Below are 23,219 nucleotides of genomic sequence, written 5' to 3'. Positions count from 1 at the left end.
AAGACTTGCTGGGAAGTCCTTAAATCATCCTCTGCTCATCACTGTTGGGTACCTGTTTATGCCATGGATGTTACGTAGGCAGTTGGTAAGGAGGCTGTTCAGTGATTAGCAAAAGCATCATAACCTGAAAGAATAAAATCACTTACAAAAACAAACAAAAGTGTCAGTAAAAGTAAATAGAATGCAACAAAAGCATGTCATTCTGAAATACAAAGCATACTAGAGAAATATGTTAATACAATCATGCTACCTATATATCTCACCATATCTATTTTATACAAGCTTATATATTTTAGGTTGCCAACAAGCATAAAAGGCGATGAAAACAGGAACACAGTGCTCCAATTGCCAAGCATTGGACCCACTTTCTGAAGACAAACAAAAGACAATCCAGGCAAGCATAACATGAAGACACCAACCATACTGCTCATCATGTTTGCACTAAATGCTCCTCATGAGTAGGTACTATGTACGGATGCAAAATTTCACAGCTGGTACCTCTAAACCTAACCCTAACCCTGGCCTTATCCTAGTTCTAACCCTCCTCTTCCTCTAACCCTAGCCCTAACCCCACCTCTAACCCTATCCCCTGGCCCTAACCCTATCTCTAACCCTAGCCTAACTAGATACCAGACTATGAACTCCCGATCAATAAATAGATCTACTCACTTACAGTATTTCTTACAATCATGATGAACAGCAAGGATGCTATCTACACATTATCCAGGCTGAAAAGGCTTAGGAAGTCGACATGGAGTGGGCTTTATACTCAGCAATTCAAGTAAAATGCTCACCATATCTATGTAATACATTTTAGGCTGCCAACAAGCAAATCTATTTTATACAGTTTAGGTCGCCAACAGGCTATGAGCTAGGGAGGTGGAGGAAGCTCACATCCTCACTCTGGTAAAGGACCAGCCTCTCACCCTATTTTATACACTTTAGGTCGCCAACAGGCTATCTATCTCACCATATCTATATTATACTTTTTAGGTTGCCTATATCTATCTTACGATATCTAGTTTATACATAAAAAACATACAGAAAACAAACTACTGACCATCTATTGCCTCCTTTTCTGTCGTAACCCCAATCTCCAGCTCCACAAGTCATCTGAAATACAAAGAAAAGTGCACAAGAGAAATGTTAGTACATAAAAAAATTCAACCATGCGCTCCCTCTCCCCCCTGCCCAGCCCATGCACTTTGTGAACAAACACAACATTAACAAAACAAAACAAAATACACATAACATAAAACAGACATAAAGACCCCAAGTGCACAAACAAGACAAGACAGAAAGACAAATACACAGTACAAACTACAAACACAAACAGGACACCGGTCGCCGACAGTACTGTCTAGGAGGTACACAGTAGCAATTGTACGGGGCAGTACAATTGGTCGGACAGGAATCTCTCTAACTGGGGGCTAGGCCAGTAAGAGAGGATAACAGGACACCGGTCGCCGACAGTACTGTCTAGGAGATACACAGTAGCAATTGAACTGTACAATTGTTCCGAATTGTACAGTACAACTGGTCGGACAGGAATCTCTAACTGGGGGGTAGGCCAGGGTAACAGGACACCGGTCGCCGACAGTACTGTCTAGGAGGTACACAGTAGCAATTGTACGGGGCAGTACAATTGGTCGGACAGGAATCTCTCTAACTGGGGGCTAGGCCAGTAAGAGAGGATAACAGGACACCGTTCGCCGACAGTACTGTCTAGGAGGTACACAGTAGCAATTGAACTGTACAATTGTTCCGAATTGTACAGTACAACTGGTCGGACAGGAATCTCTCTAACTGGGGGCTAGGCCAGTAGTCGAAGCTGATAACACTGCCAAGGCATCCAGTGGCAATTGTACAGGGCAATTGAATGGACAATAGAATGCAATAAAATGGGAATAGAATAGAATAAAGTGGAATAGAATGGAATGAAAGATACAATCAAACATAGTACGTTCACAAGCGCAACAAACTCTTTCAGCCAAGATAGACACAGGACATTAGCACCAAGACACACACAACACTAGACAAGACCCGGGAACATTGATGCATATAATTGAAGCTCATTCAAAAAGCATGTTTTTTCACTTTCTCAATATTTTGACTACAAAACACTCAATTACTCACCATCTGTGCTGCATATTTACATACTTTATGATTGGAACCCTTCATCATTAATCTGCCATTTTACAACCACTGTTCTCGGTCGCCACCTGTTATAGTTTCTATCATTTACCATTACCATCCATTCCATGTATGATATTTTCAACTCCAAGTATCAATCTTCTGTCTTCTACTTCCACGCTGTATTAAATGTACACATAAAAGAAAAGTTACAAAATATCAAATCATTTCTAGTCAGTTATTGGATGCATCTTGAACATGATCAAATTTAAAAAGAACTGTTCACAATTTTACATAATCAATCCAAGTTCAATAAAGTCCCACAAGATTTTCAATTTGTTTGTTGTTGTTGTTGTAAAATGAACGTCAGAGCCCCCTAAGGTCTCTTTCCTTGCTTTTATGGGCCAGTTAAGGTATGTTTTCTTTATTTTTACGGGCCCCTTAGGACCCCGGGCCGGGGGGTAACACACCCCCTTAACCCCCCTTTTCGGTGCGGCACTGGACAAAATGGCACTTTTTCCATGTTCCTCTATGTACAAAATGAGTATACAGGGTGGTGTTTTTGTGTGGTAGTCCAGCTCTCTGAAAAGAGCAAAAACATGTGCTAGATAGCCGTTACAATTTAGGTTGCTAACATGTTAGATTGGGTCATGTCAGATGATACTAAATAAATGTATACATTATGTTTTGCTAGATATGGACTAAAGACAATATCAGTTTTGATTGTTTTTTAAGGCATCGGATAGCTATGTTTGCACAGTATGTTTTGTGGGGCACAAGAGCACATCAGACATATCGAATAGCATTCAAAATATAAGGAATGTCCTGATGATATTGAATAATTTTGATTTTTTGAAATTCCCGATATAATACAAATTTTATGGCAAATTAATAAATTTTATATTTAACAGTCGTTGAAGTAAACTTTATAAATCTAATGATATGTACTTAAAGTGTATGTAGCTGGGATGAAAAGACGACCTGTCAATTGAAAATTTTGACCTTTCATATTGAAAATATACATTATTCCCCAAAAGACCTAAATTTTGTTGGTGGTTTTTTTTTTTTGAGGAGGGGGGAAATCTATATCTTCAATTCGAATTACCAAAATTTTCATATGCTGGACAGCTTTTCTTCCCAGCTATACATACACTTTAAGTACATATCATTAGATTAATACAATTTACTTGCAGACTGTTAAATTTAAAAAATATAAATTTTTATAATTTGCCATAAAATGTGTATTAGGCCTAGTGCGAAACTCAAAAAATTCAATTCAAATTCAATTCTTATTACCAACACTGATACATTTTACCGGGCATTTGGCTAAAAGCAGTCCAGGGAGAATGTTTATTGTAACTGAAAAGCTGACAATACTGGTAAAATGGCAGAATCAAAATACATGTTGTATGCATTTTCAATGAATTGAATTGAAATGAATAAAAAACACATTTCGATTCAATGCATTGAATTGAAATGAAAGAATAAAAACATTTTGATTCAATTCATTGAATTGAAATGAAAAAAAAACATTGTGATTCAATTCACTGAATTGAAATGAAAAAAAGGCCAAAATCAAATTCAATTCAATTCCTATTCCAATGCATTGAAATAACACTATAGCTCTGTCACCCAAAGACCCCCTATTTCTCCATTACTTTTGATCTGTCACCTGAAGACATGTTTTTTTCAATTTGAACAGTAACTTTCATTTATCACTGATTTTGTTACTTATTTTGAAAAAACAAAGAAATTTGAAGCCATTTTAGAACTAGAAATTAAATGTTCGAGGTTTCTGTGGCACTGTTTCGGCTCTCACTCAAAGGTTCCATTTAAATAAAAGGTCATGTTCTCATATTTTTACATTTTGCTATCACCGAATGCCCCTTAGTGCGAAAGTGCCAGCCCTACACCTATATCCATATAGCTCCATATTGAAGTGCCCCCCCGCCCGTCCGGGTACAATCATGTTGATACAGATTACGAAAAATGGCCTCTGAATAATCACAAGATATACAAAACTGATTATGCTGTCTAACCCTTACTAATATAAGGCCAGCAAAGTTTGTATTGCCCTTAAAGCTCCAAAGCCAGGATTGCTTTCCCCCTTTCTGCCTGTCAAAGAATCCTGGGCGTAGCCATGATTTTAGTGTGAGGGGCAAAGCAAAATGTTCATCCCCATTTGTCAATTTTTGTCCCATTTTTACTTTTTTTAAAGACATTTTAATTTTTGCTATCCCCAATTTATCCATTAAAATTTTCAGTGGGGCAGTTTGCCTCCCCACTCCAGCTATGCCCCTGCTGGGCCTTAAGCTCATGCCAAATTTTCGGGAACCCAATTTGCAAATCTTATTAGTCTAGATAGGCTACGGTATATAAAAACAAGCAAAGTGCAAAATATTTACTTTTATAATAAGAAATTCTCGCTAATATGCTATCCTGTGGGACCTGTGTGATTTCTCAAAGTCTGCAAAATTCACTTGAAGAGGACTTTTACATAATATTTTGCCTGCTTTTTAGCACTTGTTATTGATATTTGCATCTTTAAGAGTGGCACAAAATGTGAACCATTATAACATAAAATAAAACAACATCAATTTTGAAATTGATTTTGAACCCATAAAAATGATGAAGGTGAATACAATTTTAGACTATAGGAGTCTGAATGGCCCTTGAAATGGTTGATTTATTTCAAACTCACTGAGAGAATCTTATAAAATGCTTCAAAGCACTTACCTTTGTATGCATTTGGCTTCTTCTGTCTATGCTGCTCAGATATGCATCATGAAAATAACTATAAGAAAGAAGATACAGACAATTAATTTACATGGTCAAACAGCAAAGTCTGCATGTAAAAGAAGTGAAATATAAAAGGTGGGTGAAATCATTTAAACTTGGCATTTTTATAGTATATCAAAGTGTGCATATCTGGAAGGATGTTGCTTTTCTTTATAGTTGCTTGTATTCTTTAGTAGATAATCCCCCCCCCCCCAACTCAACACAAAAGTTGGTAACCATGAGAGTTACCAAATATTTTTACCAGTAGCAAGGATCCCGAAATGGCCAAAATAGTGGGTATTTAATTTGCACTGTCTGCGAAATTTGACTGTGAAATCAGCAAAATATTGGGTATTTAATTTGCACTGTCCACAAAATTTGGATAAAAGGGGTACTTTGGGAAATCCGGTAATTGTATGCCAATTTAGTGTCATAGAAAGGGGTGTTTGAAATTATGTTTGAAATTATAGTCATTAAAAACCATAAAAAAGGTTTTTTTTGGCCAAATATTGTCCTCGATTTTGCATGAAAAACCAGGGTTGTTGATTTTTTTTACATCGATTGTTTTGATTTTTTAATTCCAAGTCCTGCTATACCCCATGATAAATTCAAAAGACTACCGGTGGAATGCTACCAGGTACAAAAAAAATCAAAACATGTTGAATTCTGCACCTTGAAAATGAATTTTTATCAATAGATAAAGTGACATCATAGAGGTATTTTAACTGTATCCAAAAGTTGTAGAAACATTAGGAATGAAGTAAAACAGTCAATTAAGGGGATACTACACCCCTGGCCAATTTTGTGCCTATTTTTGTATTTTTCTCAAAAATTATAGCGCATTGGTGACAGGTAAGATATGTATATTATTATAGGGGCAAGGATTACAACTACTGCATTGAAAATTCAGCAACTCAAGGTAAGTAGTTATTGATATATTGATCGAATATTGGTTTTCCCTCATTTTTGACTGTAACTCCACAATTGGTGTCTCCCATGGTTACCAACGTTTGTGTTGAGTTGGGGGCTGGGTAGATGATATCAGCCACTGATCAAAACCATCAACGATGTGAACAAATCAATGATCCAATTAATCAGTTCAATAACTGCAGGGTTGTTTGATTTAAATCACACTGATTTAAATCACTTGATTTTTTTTTAATCTCTGATTTAAATCAACTTTTTTATATTTTTTTTTGATAAATGAGACAACCTTTTTTAAGCATTATGTTGTTAAAAGTACACTAAATGACCTCTGGGCCACTCAGAACATGTTTGACCAAAGTTTGACAGCAGGTAGGTGCTTAATTTAAAGACGCACTGCAATTTTTAACTTTTTAAATTATTTCGGACTAGAAAATATTCGATGAGAGCACTTTTCTCAGAAGCAAAGTAAAAACAACTTTGTGTAGCAATTATACATGTAGGCCTATAACATTTTCAATTTTTTCCTCCAAATTTTTAGTCTTTTTGTGTTAATATGCCAAAGTAGCACCGGTACAACTGTTTACCAGGACAATCAAGGCGTCAATAAAATGTTGTATTTCAGACTTACCATTTCATTTCATTTTATATTAATCTGATGCAGGACTCTGATTAAAATTAATACCCAAGAGAATAAAAATAAATGAAATTGCACATCATACAACAACAGGTGTTTAGAGAAATCCAATTACAAACTGATCATCAGTACATTCCCATTGTTCTCATTATGATAATGAGAACAATGGGAATGTGATAAATACTGACCAATGATAGTCACAAAATTTTCCCCAGCATCATTAATCAGAGTTTGATTGGTGGCACCACTTGATTTTTCTGAAACCAATGCGTTAAGGGGGTACTACACCCCTGCCCAATTTTGTGCCTATTTTTGCATTTTTCTCAAAAATTATAAAGCATTGGTGACAAGTAAGATATTTATATTATAGGGGCAAGGACTACAACTACTGCACTGGAAATTTGTCTGTTGTGGAGTTACAGTAAAAAATGAGGGAAACCCAATATTTGATCAATAAATCAATAACTACTTGCCTTGAGTTGCTGAATTTTCAGTGCAGTAGTTGTAGCCCTTGCCCCTATAATATACATATATCTTACTTGTCACCAATGCGCTATAATTGCAAAAATAGGCACAAAATTGGCCAGGGGTGTAGTACCCCCTTAAAATCACGATAATAACTGTACAGGAGCTCTCGATTATTGGCATGCTGGAAGAAATACAAAATGAAATAATATAAAATTGTAAATTGCACCACACAATCGGACCAAAATAAATAATGTTAATCAACTTTTCAGATTATATAATTTATGATTATTTTCAGTCTCTCAAAAGCATCTAATGCAGTAGGCCTAAATGTAATCAATTATACATACCATTATACTTCAGCATTCATCATCAGTCAAGTTTACTGCGGGGAAAACAACAGCCCAATATTTTCATGTCTGTTCACAATGCTGACAACTCGCCGATTGAATTCGGGCGGGAACTTGATGTTCAAGCTGTGTAGCTTTGCATGAATCGCGCATGTCATGGTCAATAATAAATTTCATTGTCAAGAAAAACTCATTGACCATTGTCATTCATGATGTTATTATCATAACAATGCCCATGTCATCATTTGGCAACCATGCAAATATATACCACCGGGGGACATGGAAAAAGTGGCGCGGCGTAGATGTAGATTTCCTTTTGGGATGGGGTTAAACAATTTTCTTGAAGTAGGCCTATTTGGCAACAGAATAAATTTATGGTACAAATGCATTTGAAAAATGTTGCCATAGCTAAAAAGTCGGCCTTTAGGCTAAACAAATTGCCAAAATATGAGTAATTTGGTTAGAAACCCACATTCAGGTGTCAACAACACCATGGGGATGCCGTGTATGGACTATCCCCCTTGTCAAAATAATAACGAGGTAATACACCCACCCCTCCCCGGATCTATCGTGTTCGCCACCCCCCACAACACCATGGGGATGATTGTATGGACTATCCCCCTTGTCAAAATATTAACGAGGTAATACACCCCCTCCGCGGATCTATCGTGTTCGCCCCCCTAAATTTCAATAGAAGAAAACACAACCCAACAAAGAATAAGACCGCGACCCCTGATATCCTCAATCGATATAATTAAATAGATTGCTGGCGTAAAGAATGTTACCAAGTATTGCCACGATCTCATAGCTTTTAGCAAGTTAAATCCGAGAGAAGTCACCACTGGCGTCTCAGGGAGGGGGGGGGGCAACCCTTGAGAAGATAGATAGTGGCGGCGCCAGGGTTTCATTGGGGGGGCATTAGGGAGCAAAGGGAGCAAAGGGAGCAAAGTGAATTTCGGGGAGGGTAAAATCAACAAATTGCCGTAAAAGGTTGAAATTATGGTAATTTTAGGTTTTTAAAGCTGCCAAGCTCACTTGTCACTTACCCCCGTAGTGCCGCCGCTGAAGATGGGCAATTTTGTGAGCCCCATATTGTATGTCCCTCAAACAAAAGGCATATTGATCAGTGTACTTTACCCTATACTCAATCTGTTTAAAACATGCTCAGAGGCATATCCCAATTTCAAGAAAATGCCTCAAGACAAAGTAGCTATTATTAGGCATGTCACAGTGGCTGCACAATACTTATGCCACACTGTGCATGCAAGCATAACAGTAAATTGAAAAGCGCGCGCATGAAAGTTGTTCAATTTTGACAAACATCCATGCCGAAAAATTAATTTCCTCATATATGCTATTTATCACAATTGTTTGAATTTTTGATATATGGTGTGTGAAACCTTTCTGTGACTACCATCGGGTTTTTTTAAAATAAATATTGCTTCGTTTAAGAGCTACTACCTGTTTTTATGGATTGTTGAAGATCCCTCATAAATCAATAAATATAGGAATTTTGAAAAATCAAGATCTACCACCATTTAGCTGAAATACTAATCTTTCTAAGCATGTAAATTATTTCCGTCGACAACGAATGGCACACTTGAGGAAAACGATTTGAAACAAAACATTTTTAAGTGAGTTTAAAGGAGTAATATTCCAAACCACAATAGCTCTAAGCCATTGTGTGTGTCCAAGGCCACACCATTTTTGTATACACGCTATAGTAGAGGGGCTGTTCCTTTTACCGTTTCTATTCCCTTGTTAATCCAGATAACAAAATGTTAATTTAAAGTCTCATTGCAAATGAATTTTTATTTTTACTTTTCGGATTTGGCTTTGAGCAATGGTGGCACATACCATATTTACAGAAAAATTTAAAATTCTATTCCAGACACCATCAAAATGTCAAAGTTTGTATTTTTTGTATTATATTAAAGTAATTAACTGCAGATTCTTTACTCAACATCATAACAGGTTCATACTTAACAAATTCATGATGAATGAAAAGACTTTCATAAATATTGAAAAAACAAACAAAATTACTCATGCCTAATTTACATAATAATATTATGAATACATAATTAGCTGTAATAAGCTAATTTGCATAATTGATTACTTTTTGTGTATTTTTTGTTATCAATTGAAAGAACTTTGTATACATATGTTTGTGAAAAAACCGCACCCTGATATCATGTACGGTTTTCTTTTGGCATCAATTTTGCATATTAATTAGCTGAACTTAGTCATTTTTTCAACTTTTATTTGTCTGCAGATTGGCCGGAATTGCTAAAATAGTAGGCCTATATTTGGTTAATTTATTATAATTATTTAATGATAGATTTTTTAATTTTGTTTTCTTTGGCGAAGTTAAAAAAGATAGGCAATTAACCTGTGATACTTAAATTAACGTTGCTTTTTCAAGCAAGTGTCCAAATAAACCTTCAAAATCTCGAAATGTGTCAATTTTGTAATTATAGCAATTTGTGGCAGATTTGCATTCCATTTATGAGCATCTTAAAATTGAGACTACGTCACAATGCATTGACCGATTTCAATTCGGTTTTTTGATTTTTGATGCTTTAATAAAGGTCATTCATGTAGAAACATTAAATAACGTGTTTCTGCTGCCCTTATTTTTGAGGTGATATACCTACTATTATCAAAAATGAAATGACTTGACTCAGATTTTAACATTTTCCCCATATAGATTACACAGTGACTCGAGTCATTAGGCTCGACACGACTCCAGATATTTGCAAGAAATGACTCGAGTCGACCATGAAATGACTCAGTCTGCTATCCAGCAAACAAAAAAGGTTTGACAGAAAAAGTATAAATGTCGAGTTATATAAAGGGTACGTATAAAACATTTTAATTACATTCTATTCAGAAAACATTTTTAAAAACTTTGCAAAACATTTTAAAATAATCTATAAGTGTAAGCAAAATATTTTGCAACAATATTTGCCTTTTGTAATAATATTTTGACAACATTTTAAAAATAATGTAGTGTTTTTCATAATCAGTGATAATCAAAAGTTTTACAAATGTTTTTATTAGCTTTATATAAACCGACATTTAAATGTTATTAAAACGTTTTGCCCAAAAGAAAACATTGATAAAACGTTTGAAAAACATTTTGTGTTTGATGGGTACTGCTGATATTATTGTTGATGGATCAGACATGAAGTAGCAATCTACTGCTGATATTGGCATTGATGAAGTAGCTGTCTACTGCTGATATTGGCATCGATGAAGTAGCTATTTACTGCTGATATTGGTATTGATGAAGTAACAATCTACTACCGATATTGATATAAAATTGATGGATTGAGCGTGATACCTGAATTTATCGGTCGAGCTCGAGTTTTCAAATATCATGCGAGACGAAGTCGAGCGTGATATTTGAAAACTCTAGCGAGATCGATAAATTCAGGTATCATGCGAAAGTATCCGTCCAATTTTATCATTATTATGTCTTCAGAATCTTTTTTGGTCAAAAACATGGTTTTTAGTAAAAAACAAGATTTTTGGTCAAAAATGTGGTTTTGGTCAAAAATGTGATTTTTGGTCAAACATGTGATTTTTGGTCAAAAATATGATTTTTGGTCAAAAATGTTTTTTGGTCAAAATGTGTTTTTGGTCAAAATGTGTTTTTGGTCAAAATGTGTTTTTTGGTCAAAATGTGTTTTTTGGTCAAAAATGTATTTTTTGGTCAAAAAGTGATTTTTGGTCAAAAATGTGATTTTTGGTCAAAAAAGTGTTTTTTTTGTCAAAAATGTGATAAACAACAACAAAATCACACCAAAAGAGATTTTTGCACATAAAGTATATATGAACTATGCACCCTATGAAGAGGCTACAGATATGAAGAGGTGACCGATAATATTTAGAGAATAAAAGATAGGATTTTGTCTTTTGCCTATCAAATATCGTGTCATAATGGATGGGCTGGCCAATATTTTGAGTAGTGGATGCCGGCGCAGCCGGTATCCACTACGATAAAAATATTGGCCAGCCCATCCATTATGACACGATATTTGATAGGCAAAAGACAAAATCCTATCTGTTATTCTCATTCTTATTCAGTTTTAATGTAATTTTTGCGAGAAAAACTCTTCACATAAAGTTACTTTTGTGAAGACATCCCCGTTGTTTTAAATGAACGAAACCATCACGAACATCTAAGCCGCCGAATCGCGTTCTTAGTTCTCGCGGGTGTTTTACGCGAACGCATTATCGCGCGATCATTGAGGAGCAACAAGCGTGTCGCCGTTGCGTGGCGGTGCGCGCCCTGACTAATATCACTATCAACTATTGTGAGATATTATACACCAGAAAACCAATCAAATTACGTGAATTCTTTACAAGACGCACCCATTGAATAAGAATAGTTATTAGGTGAAGCAGAGGTATGGTACGGGAAATTATCGTGCGCGAAGTGTCATACTGGGTGAAGCCAAAGGCTGAACCCAGTATGACACTGAGCGCACGATAATTTCCCGTACCATACCGACGCTGAACCTAATAACGAATTTATCATACCACTAAGTCATTCTAAATATTGAAATAATTACGTTTTTAAACATTTTAATTGCTGCTACAAAGGAAAAACATTACAAAAAATAGATGACTGTTTCGCGTATTACAGATTGCGTGCATTTTACGCGCCCGGTTTACGCGAATCGCCTTTATACGCGTACCTCGCCGTACACGCGTATCGGGCTTGCGAAATACGCTCTCACTGACTAGATATAAAGCGTAAAATACGCACTCACTGACTAGATACGAAAATATATCAGGTTAGCGGTGTTCTTTGATGTTTACCTTAGTGGTATGATAAACAAATTTATCAGACAGCAAGGTTATGTACAAAGGTATAGGATGCAAGATTCTGAAGACATAATAATGGTATTGATGAGGTAGCAATCTACTACCTATATTGGTATTGATGAAGTAGCAATCTACTGCTGATATTGACATTGATGAAGTAGCTATATCTACTTCTGATATTGGCATTGCTGAAGTAGCAATCTACTGCTGATATTGGAATTGATGAAGTAGCTATCTACTGCTGATATTGGCATTGATGAAGTAGCTATCTGCTGCTGATATTGGCATTGATGAAGTAGCAATCTACTACCGATATTGGCATTGATGAAGTAGCAATCTACTGCTGATATTGGCATTGATGAAGTAACAATCTACTGCTGATATTGGCATTAATGAAGTAGCAATCTACTGCTGATATTGGCATTGATGAAGTAGCAATCTACTGCTGATATTGGCATTGATGAAGTAGCTATCTACTGCTGATATTGACATTGATGAAGTAGCTATATCTACTTCTGATATTGGCATTGCTGAAGTAGCAATCTACTGCTGATATTGGAATTGATGAAGTAGCAATCTACTACCGATATTGGTGATGAAGTAGCTATTGGCATTGATTAAAAGGGCATTTCGTGATCCACAGCCTCATCCCCCCACTTTTCTCAAAAAAAGTTGAGATTTTCATATCACTGGAAATCTCTGGCTACATATTGTTTATGTACAAAATGTTTCTTGCAGATTAATTCGTTTAGCAAAGATATCGTGAAATTTGAATTTCGTTCTGGTGCACCAGAACGAAATTACAACGTCTTGTCTATGGAGCAGTGTAATACACATAATCATGAATAACTCGCAAACGCTATATCGGAATCAACTGAAATTTTGGGAATATGCCTTTTTCGTGGATATGTACTGAAAAATGTCATAAAAAGAGGATGCTAGGATCACGAAATACTCCTTTAAGTAGCAATCTACTGCTGATATTGGCATTGATGAAGTAGCAATCGACTACTGATATTGGCCGTGATTAAGTAACCAATATTGGTATTGATGGAGTAGCTATTGATATATTGAAGAAGTAGTCTACTGCTGATATTGGCATTGATGAAGTAGTTATATACTGCTGATATTGGCATTGATAAAGTAGCTATCTACTGCTGATATTGGCATTGATGAAGTAGCAATCTACTGCTGATATTGGCATTGATGAAGTAGCAATCTACTGCTGATATTGGCATTGATGAAGTAGCAATCTACTGCTGATATTGGCATTGATGAAGTAGCTATCTACTGGTGATATTGGCATTGATGAAGTAGCTATCTACTTCTGATATTGGCATTAATGAATTAGCTATATACTGCTGATATTGAAGTAGCTACATCTACTTCTGATATTGGCATTAATGAATTAGCTGTATATTGCTAATATTGGCATTGATGAAGTAGCCATCTACTGCTGATATTGACATTGATGAAGTAGCTATATACTGCTGATATTGACATTGATGAAGTAGCTATATCTACTGCTGATATTGGCATTGATGAAGTAGCTATCTACTGCTGATATTGGCATTGATGAAGTAGCTGTCTACTCCTGATATTGGCATTGATGAAGTAGCAATCTACTGCTGATATTGACATTGATGAAGTAGTTATATACTGCTGATATTGGCATTGATGAAGTAGCTATCTACTGCTGATATTGGCATTGATGTAGTAGCAATCTACTGCTGATATTGGCATTGATGAAGTAGCAATCTACTGCTGATATTGGCATTGATGAAGTAGCAATCTACTGCTGATATTGGCATTGATGAAGTAGCTATCTACTGCTGATATTGGCATTGATGAAGTAGCTATCTACTTCTGATATTGGCATTAATGAATTAGCTGTATATTGCTTTTAGTTGCATTGATGAAGTAGCCATCTACTGCTGATATTGACATTGATGAAGTAGCTATATACTGCTGATATTGACATTGATGAAGTAGCTATATCTACTGCTGATATTGGCATTGATGAAGTAGCAATCTACTGCTGATATTGGCGTTGATGAAGCAGCTATCTACTGCTGATATTGGCATTGATAAAGTAGCTGTTTACTCCTGATATTGGCATTGATGAAGTAGCAATCTACTGCTGATATTGACATTGATGAAGTAGTTATATATACTGCTGATATTGGCATTGATGAAGTAGCGATCTACTGCTGATATTGGCATTGATGAAGTAGCAATCTACTGCTGATATTGGCATTGATGAAGTAGTTATATACTGTTGATATTGGCATTGATGAAGTAACAATCTACTGCTGATATTGGCATTGATGAAGTAGATATCTACTACCGATATTGGTATTGATGAAGTAGCTGTCTACTGCTGATATTGGCATTGATGAAGTAACTATCTACTGCTGATATTGGCATTGATGAAGTAGCTATCTACTTCTGATATTGGCATTGATGAAGTAGCTGTCTACTACGGATATTGACGAAATAGCTATCTACTGCTGATATTGTTATTGATGAATTAGCTGTATACTGCTGATATTGGCATTGATGAAGTAGCCATCTACTGCTGATATTGGTATTGATGAAGCAGCATATATCTACCATTCTACGGCTAGTATTGGCATTGATGAAATAGCTGTCTAATGCTGATATTAGTATTGATGAAGCATCTATCTACGTACTGCTGATATTGGTATTGATGAAGCAGCTATCTACTGCTAATATATTTGCATTGATGATGTATAGCTAGTAGGCCTACTACTGATACTGGCATTGATGAAGTAGCCATATAATTTAATGTTGATAATTGGCATTGATACGGTAGCTTTCTACTGCTGGTACTCCTGGTAGTGATGAAGTAGCTGTCTACTGCTGATATTTGTGTTGATGAAGTAGATTGCTGATATTGGTATACTGAAGCATGGGCGTAAATCCGGGTGGGGTTAGGGGGACACTTCCCACTCATTTTGGATGGGGGACACAATATCAAATCCCCCCACGTTTCTGCAAATACTTCCCTGGTCTAAAATAGATTTACTGTAAAAATACAGGCAATATTCGCTATTACGCATTGCCTTGATTTTGGGCTAAAATAGTATAACATTGATAATTTCCTCGCGCTCCGCGGCGCGCATTTCATCGCGCTATCCACTTTCACAAAAATCCACTGAAGATAACAAAATTGTGCTATCTACTGAAGATAGCTAATAAATAGTGCTATGAACTGTAGATAACAAATTGTGTTATCTGCTGAAAATAGCAAATATGTTATTCACTGTACTGAAGGTAACAAATTGTATATACTATACTGAAGATAGCAAATTGTGCTAGTGACTGAAGATAGCAAATTGTATTATCTACTGAAGACATCAAATGGTGCTATCCACTGAACGTAACAAATTGTGTTATCTTATCTATACTGAAGATAGCAAATAGTGCTATCCTCTTTCCCGAAAATCCACTGAAGGTAATAGTGCTATCCATAACAAATTCCGCTATCTTCTGAAGATAGCAAATTGTACTATGACTAAAAGATAGCAAATTGTAGGCTACTGTGACTGAAGATATCAAATTGTGCTATCTACTGAAGATAGCAAATAGTTTTATACTAATTTTGCTGTCTACTGAATATAACAAATAGTGCTATTCACTTTCCCAAAAATCCACTGCAGATAACAGATAGTGCTATCTACTGAAGATAGTAAATAGTGCTATCCAAGAAAGACAACAAATTATGCTATATACTTAATTAAGAAAGCAAATAATGCTATTCACTGAAGATAACATACATCCATACATACATACAACGGCATTTATATAGCGCAATTTCAAAGAAATGATCATTGCACTTTACAGAAAAACTTACCCTACTACTAAAGACTACAAGTAAACAAAAATATGCAAAAGAAACAACATAAAATTAGCAATGGTTAAAAAGATGAGTTTTCAGGCTACGTTTGAAAGTAGTAACTGTGGGAGATGACCTAATGGATGAAGGAAGATTGTTCCAGATTCTGGGTCCAAAGACACTGAACGATCCATCACCTATCAGTCTGTTTGTCTTAGGAATTATAAGGCGCGTAAGATCTTGATTTGAACGAAGACCTTCCCTAGTTGGAACACGGATGGTCAGACAATCAGAGAGGTAGGGTGGTGCCAGATCGTTCAATGTCTTGTAAATGTAAAGTAGCACTTTGAAGCAAATTCTCTTGTCTATTGGAAGCCAGTGTAATGAATTTAAAAGAGGTGAAGATGAGTGACGGCGTGGAACTTGGAAGATAACAAATTCATATGCTGAATAAATTTCACTCATTTGAGAGAATTGAATTGGATTGATTGCAAATAGTGCTATCCACTGAAGATAATAAATTGTGCTATCTACTGAAGAAAGCAAATAGTATTAACTATATATATGGAAGACAACAAATTGTGCTATATATATAGTACGGTACTGAAGAGAGCAAATAATGCTGCTATCCACTGAAAACAACAAATTGTGCTACATGTATGTAGGCCTACTGGTGGAGAGAGCAAATAATGCTATTCACTGAAAATAACAAATTACACTATCTGCTGACGATAGTTAATGCGTGTTAATTTACAATGCATTTCAGGGCCAGAGGCCATTATATATAAATTCCATCATTTGAGGGAATTGAATTGAATTGTATTGAATTGAATTGAATTGAATTGAATTGAATTGAATTGAATTGAATTAAATTCAATTGTATTGAATTCAATTGAATTGAAATCAATTGAATTGAATTGCGATATGGTTGAAGGTATACTAGTAACAAATTGTACATTCTTTTGAAAATAGCTAATAAGCTCTAATAGTGCTATTCACTAAAGGGAAAATTGCTCTATCTACTGAAAATAGCAAAGTTGTGGTCACTGTAGATAACACGTAGTCCCAGCAAACACAAAAACGTTTTAAAAACGTTTTAAATAAGTTATATGTTGGCTTTTGGTTTAGGTAAAAACGTTTTAATAACATTAAAATGTCGGGTTATATAAAGGTCATGATAACGTTTTAAAACGTTTTCTATGAAAACACACTACAACAATATTTTTAGATGTTTTCAAAAAATGTTATTGTAAACTACTTTTGCAAACATTTTTGCCAAATATTGTGTCAATACTTAAATAACATTATGCTAAAATATTTGAACCCAGCAAACACAGAAATGTTCTTAAAATGTTTTTTCAAAACCTTTTAATAACATTTAAATGTCGGGTTATATAAAGGTCATGAAAACGTTTTTAAAACGTTATTGAAAATATTTTGGGAAAACATTTTTCGCAAAATATTTTTTCAACCCCAAAATAACGTTCTGTTTAGAATGTTTTGTATCAAGTTTTCAAGAATGTTTTTGGAATGTTATTAAAACGTTTTAATACCCTTTATATAACCCGACATTTAAACGTTTTCTGTCAAACATTTTTGTTTGTTGAGCAGCAGAGTATCAAAAAATGTTTTTTAAGGTTAAAAAACGTTTTATACTCTTAATATACTCTTTATATAACCCGACATTTAAACGTTTTCTGACAACCTTTTATAACCTTTTGCGAATTATGTCGAAAACGTTTTGTATTTGCTGGGGTGCTATCTACTGAAGATAACAAATTGCAGCTCGGACGGTATCTATTGAAGGTAGCAAGTGGTGATATCCATTGAAGGAAAACGAAAAGTATTATCCACTGAAGATAACAAATTAGTGAAGAAAGCAAATAGTTTTCCCCTGAATATGGACCCATAGTAGACTTGCTAAGGGGTGAAAATAGGGTGAACGCTGCATTTTTTAGAACAAAGGTCCCACTTGGTATGGATGTTCCCTGGGGCAAGAGGAAAAGATTTATCCAAAGAGACACTCTGTCTCTATGCATAAAACCCCCTAATTAGCATAAATTATGCAGTATCCAAAATATGGTATTCTCTATCTTTTGGACCATTTCTCCTACAAACATGTGTAAACATTTGAAATTGGCTTAATTTAGGGTAAGAAATTCATTTTTGGCATTGTTTTGGGAATCCGTAGCCATTTTGACCCTCAAATCCAAGATGGCCGCTGGCCGCCATCTTTAAAATTGGTGTTTTTACAACTTATGAACCGTTTGCCCTACAAACCTAAGTGACATATCAATTTGTACTAATTTTGGCTGGGAAACTCATTTCTGGCACTGTTTATGTGATAGGAGGTAATTTGAAAAGGGTATAAAGGTTTTAAATGTGAATTCCTTGGTACCTGTCATTGGCTATATTGTAGAAGGATGAACATCAAACTTATGTTTTAAATAGGCCTATCTAGGTTTTTAGCACCATTGGAGACACACTTTATAATGCATGTTTGGTTTTTCTAATTACTTTTTTCAGTTCACTCTATTGGTAGCAGCAAGCATTATTTGATTTAAAATGACCAGTATGGATACACATGATTGGAATTTGTTTTAATTTTCAGTCGGCTAGAGATGAATCAATTACGAGTCTAGCATCATCTGTAAAACAATGTGGGCGACCTATAAAAATAGAAGCTTCTTACACAGAACTGTTGAAAAATATCTCGGACATCTGTGAGTATGATGATTTGCCCAGGTTTGTACTAGTACATGATATTCTAGGTTGTGGCAGTGGTGCAAGAAGTGCAGTAGTAGATAGCGCCAAGGATAACTAAGCATGTCGTATGACATAAAAGTAGAAGCGCTATCAACCAACAGAAGATGAATCGGGCAAGCTAGGAGAAAGGCTGAGAGGACTACACACCAAAATAGCCCAGTGGAAACAAGGTGAATGATCTCCCTTCATTATATAGTACCCTAATCTGAGTAACAGAAAGGACATCAAAGGTCGAGAGCAGGACACTCATCATCGGATCCCTCCTGATGAAGATATGTGTTGTACACATCGAGAAATATCGTGGTAAATATCTCGATATATTTGTGTTGAATGTCAGTTTAAATCTACTCTTCTTGTATATCTACCAACCACATGGCATACACAGTGATATCAGGCGAATGAGCTCTGGCATGGTTTGTGAATCCCAAGGGACAACAACTGCAAATAAAGACTCTTCTGAAACAAAGTGCTTCTTTTGTTTGTAGTCATAGTAGTCTGGAGACAAAGAAGAACAGCGCCACTTTAGAAAAATTTATTTTTTTGGCACAAGCAGTCAAGATTTTGTGAAGGGATATTCTGGATAAAAAAACAGTCGTTTTCAGACTCTTTCTCAAATTCCTCAGAAGTAGACGTTGTTGTTCTAACATTGAAATCATTTGTATATTATGCTGTTAGATGGAACTTGCATCGATGTCGCTATACGTCCTGCTTCTTCGCAGAAGATTGTGTTATCGCTGGCACAAACCAATATGTACACCGCTGTATGCAAAACAATTCAGCGAATCCCAGAGTGTGCCACGTCATCTGCGTCAAACGACAGGCTCCATATATCTCTTATATATAGTGGCTATGAAGGTGCATTTGAAAACGGGTAAGGAGAATCTTGTTGACATGCTGGCAGAAGTCTGCTTCGGGATGGAAAAGGCTTGACCCCATTCTTTCAAGGGTTGAAGAGCGGCAGCAACTGGCAAGTCAGGAGCAAGGCCAGAATCAGTAGTTTGCCTCAACTCAAAATATTGGGTATAGGTTTTCTTCATCAGAATGGAAAGCTGTGCCTGATACTTGGTGCACATATCTAGTCCTGCAAATGTGAGATGCACTAATGAAGGACTGTGTTCTCCCACTGTTTATGCATAGATGTGGTCCACCCACTGCGCTCCAACCTGTCACCACAACATCTTTTAAGTGTGAATGGCCCCCAGCAAGACAAGGTACAAGGTACCAAGCAAGGCAAGTGTGTACACTGTACAGTATAGCTGATCTGCTACCACAACGGGTGTCTGTCTTGGATTGAGGTACTCCATGGGGCGTTTGATGGTCCTCAATCATCATACATTGAAGCATATTGTAGTGGGACTGTTTGCTGACTCTGTCAGCAGTGGGAGCATATAGGGCTTTAAAATGAATGAGGGAGGACCTGGATGAACGCTTTACGTGGTAGACAGCCCAAGAAATCCAGTTGTCACTAGTCAGCTGCGGTTCCAAGTGATCATCTACATAATTCAACCGCTGATAGCCATCTTGGAGGACCTGCTGCAGTGATCTGGATGCAGGTATTGGATGCCATGCAGTGATGGAACATGAACAATTTCAACCTTATACATCCACTGGGAGTGGTCACACAGTCTTTTGAGGTACTCCATGGTGCTTTTGGCACATGCTAATGCCAGTCCGATGCAAAACAGACCGAGGAGACGTAGTTGTTGATGAGGGATTATAATCAATGCTGTCACTTCCGCCATCGTGGACTCCTTTGCTGGCTTCAAGAACTACAACACCTCCCAATGATTAATGAGAGGCAATATCAATGGTCAGCCTCATTCTACCGGCATGCCAACAAGACTCTCAGTTATACCTGTCATCATAATGTACCTTTATTGCCATCATAAGAGATAATGAGGCCTCTATTTCACGCACATAATGTGGCACACTCTGGGGATTTGATGATATTTTGTAAACAAAGTAGAACATGGTGGTTTGAGCCAGTAAAAATAATATCAACTAATAACACATGGTTATCTGAAGAAGCAGGAAGTATATTGACATCGATGCAATGGCCATCTGCAGACTCTGAAAGGCTGCTTCTGAGGTATTTGGGAAAGAGCCTGAAAAAGTCTGCTTTTTATCCAGCATATCCCTTCACAGAATCTTAACTGCTTCTGCCAAAATTCTCATGTCAGGTAATATGATATCCTTCCTGACCACTTGGCTGAGATCTTCATTAAACACCAGATCCCAACAACCAGATTACTTTTGTATTTCCTTGATGTCAGGGATCAAATTGACCATATCCTGTTGAAGAGGAAAACCAAGAGATACAAGACGGTTATCATAGCCGTGGTCAAAGCATGCTCAATGGTCTTCCTTGAAACCTTGGGCTTTTCTAATTTTGGCAGTGTGGCTTTCACGAGCTATATCTGTCTTGCTACAAAGACTTCTAAAGGCATGCAATGTGGGGTTCTTAAATCATGCCACAGCTCATTCACCATGTTTTCAATGGGCTGTTTCGGTGTGTGTACTCCTCTCAGCCTTTATCAGCCTTGCCTGTTCCACCTTCTGTTGGGTGACAGCGCTTCTGCAATAGCTCTACTACTGCACTGCTCGCACCAGCACCACCGCCACCGCCACAACCAGAGATACCATCTATTACTACCACAAAGCTTGGCAAATTGGCATACCCAATAAGATCTGAGATATATTTTTCAGCCGGTTTGTATAACAAGCTTCTATTTGTTTTAGGTTAGCCACATAATTTTACCGATGCGGGATCTGTAACTGGTTCATCTCTGACCAACTGACAAATAAAACACAAATTTCAGTCATAATTATTTGTCCATCCATACTGGTCATTTCAAATCAAATAACGCTTGTTGCTATCAATAGAATTACCTGAAAATTATAGTAAAACTATGTAAAAACATGCATTATAAAGTGTGTCCCCAATAGTGCTTAAAATTAAGGTTTACATTATTCATAAGTAAGTTTGATGTTCATCCTTTTACCATATAGCCAATGAAGGTACCTCCGAATTCACATTTAAAACCCCGGTACCCTTTGCAAATTATCTCATATCACATAAACAGCGCCAGAAATGAGTTTCCCAGCCAAAATTAGTACAAATTGATATGTCACTTAAATTTGTAGCTCAAACGGTTCAAAAGTTGCAAAAACACCAATTTTAAAGATGGCGGCCAGCGGCCATCTTGGATTTGAGGGTCAAAATGGCCACGGATTCCCAAAACAATCCCAAAAATGAATTTCTTACCCTAAATTAAGCCAAATTAAACTATTTATATATTTTTTTAGGTGAAATGGCCAAAAAGTTAGAAAATACCATATTTCGGATACTAATTAGCATAATTTATGCAAATTAGGGGGTTTTATGCATAGAGACAGAGTGTCTCTTTGGATGAATCTTTTTCTCTTGCCCCAAGGAGCATCCATGCCAAGTGGGACCTTTGTTCTAAAAAATGCAGCGTTCAACCCCTTAGCAAGTCTACTACCAGTATAAAGAAGAAATAAACAACAGTGTTATCCATGCACTGAAGATAACAAATTGAACCATATTCTACTGAAGATGACAAATTGTGCTGTTTTAATTGAAGGCAGCAAATAGTGCAATCCACTGAAGATAACAAATTGCACTGTACTGATCTGATGAAGACAGCATAGGCCTATAGTGATATCCACTGAAGATAGCAAATTGTGCAAGTGCTACGGTACCGGTACCGTAACCACTGAAATAACTAAATGTTAGGCCTATTTAAGGCCTATCCAGAGAAGATGAGAAAATCTAATTCTACTGAAGTTGACAAATTGTGCTATGACTCCAAGCAAATTGTGCTATTCACTAAAGATAACAAATCAATCTCAATTCTCCCTCTTCCTCTCCTATATTTGGAAAGTGCATCGAACTCGTGACTGTTCTTCAAGTTCTCCTCCTCCATCCCGCATTGGAAAAGTGCATTGAACTCGGAATGTTTACAAACATTATTTTTATCAACTCGGCCGACTCGTTGGGGTCATTTCAGGTCATCGTGTGTGTCGTGTGACCTCGCAAGTTCCTCTGCGCTGACCGTTCCTGCAACTCTTTTAACGTGTTTGATGTGGCAGATGTAACAGATATTTATGTAAGTTTCACTGTAGTTTATTGAATACTTGTGAATTGCAATCGCATATTGGCTGTGCTGTGACATGGTGAAGTAGATTGACCTGACTCCTGAGCTTGATGAAAGGGTGCCGAATTCAACAGCCATGCATAAGCTTACTCATCATGCATTCATGATTCATTGATATACCTGATCTCATGTACCAATGATACCTTGTGTATTGGTACATGATTCGGCGGGTATACTTCAGCAATAGCGAATAAGTGGTCGTTTTTTACTCTTTTCAAAACGTCACATGTACACCAAATACAGCCCCCGAAATGGTCTACTTTTAGCGTGCCTTAACTCCGAAACAGTTTAGTCAA

At 36.5% G+C, this 23,219-nt stretch overlaps 1 long non-coding RNA gene across 1 annotated transcript; it reads right to left on the bottom strand.

The window, feature by feature from the left end:
* Positions 1–269: 269 nt before the first annotated feature.
* LOC140160956 (uncharacterized) lies at positions 270–7,461 on the bottom strand. The gene is made up of 3 exons (XR_011860046.1): positions 7,288–7,461; positions 4,870–4,927; positions 270–2,313 (listed from the first exon to the last, which is right to left on the bottom strand). It is a non-coding gene; the product is annotated as an uncharacterized lncRNA (long non-coding RNA).
* Positions 7,462–23,219: the final 15,758 nt, after the last annotated feature.

This window comes from Amphiura filiformis, chromosome 9 (assembly GCF_039555335.1).
Source record: "Amphiura filiformis chromosome 9, Afil_fr2py, whole genome shotgun sequence".
Taxonomy (NCBI): domain Eukaryota; kingdom Metazoa; phylum Echinodermata; class Ophiuroidea; order Amphilepidida; family Amphiuridae; genus Amphiura; species Amphiura filiformis.
Note: the sequence above shows the minus strand (reverse complement) of the source record. Positions and strands in the feature narration are given on the sequence as shown.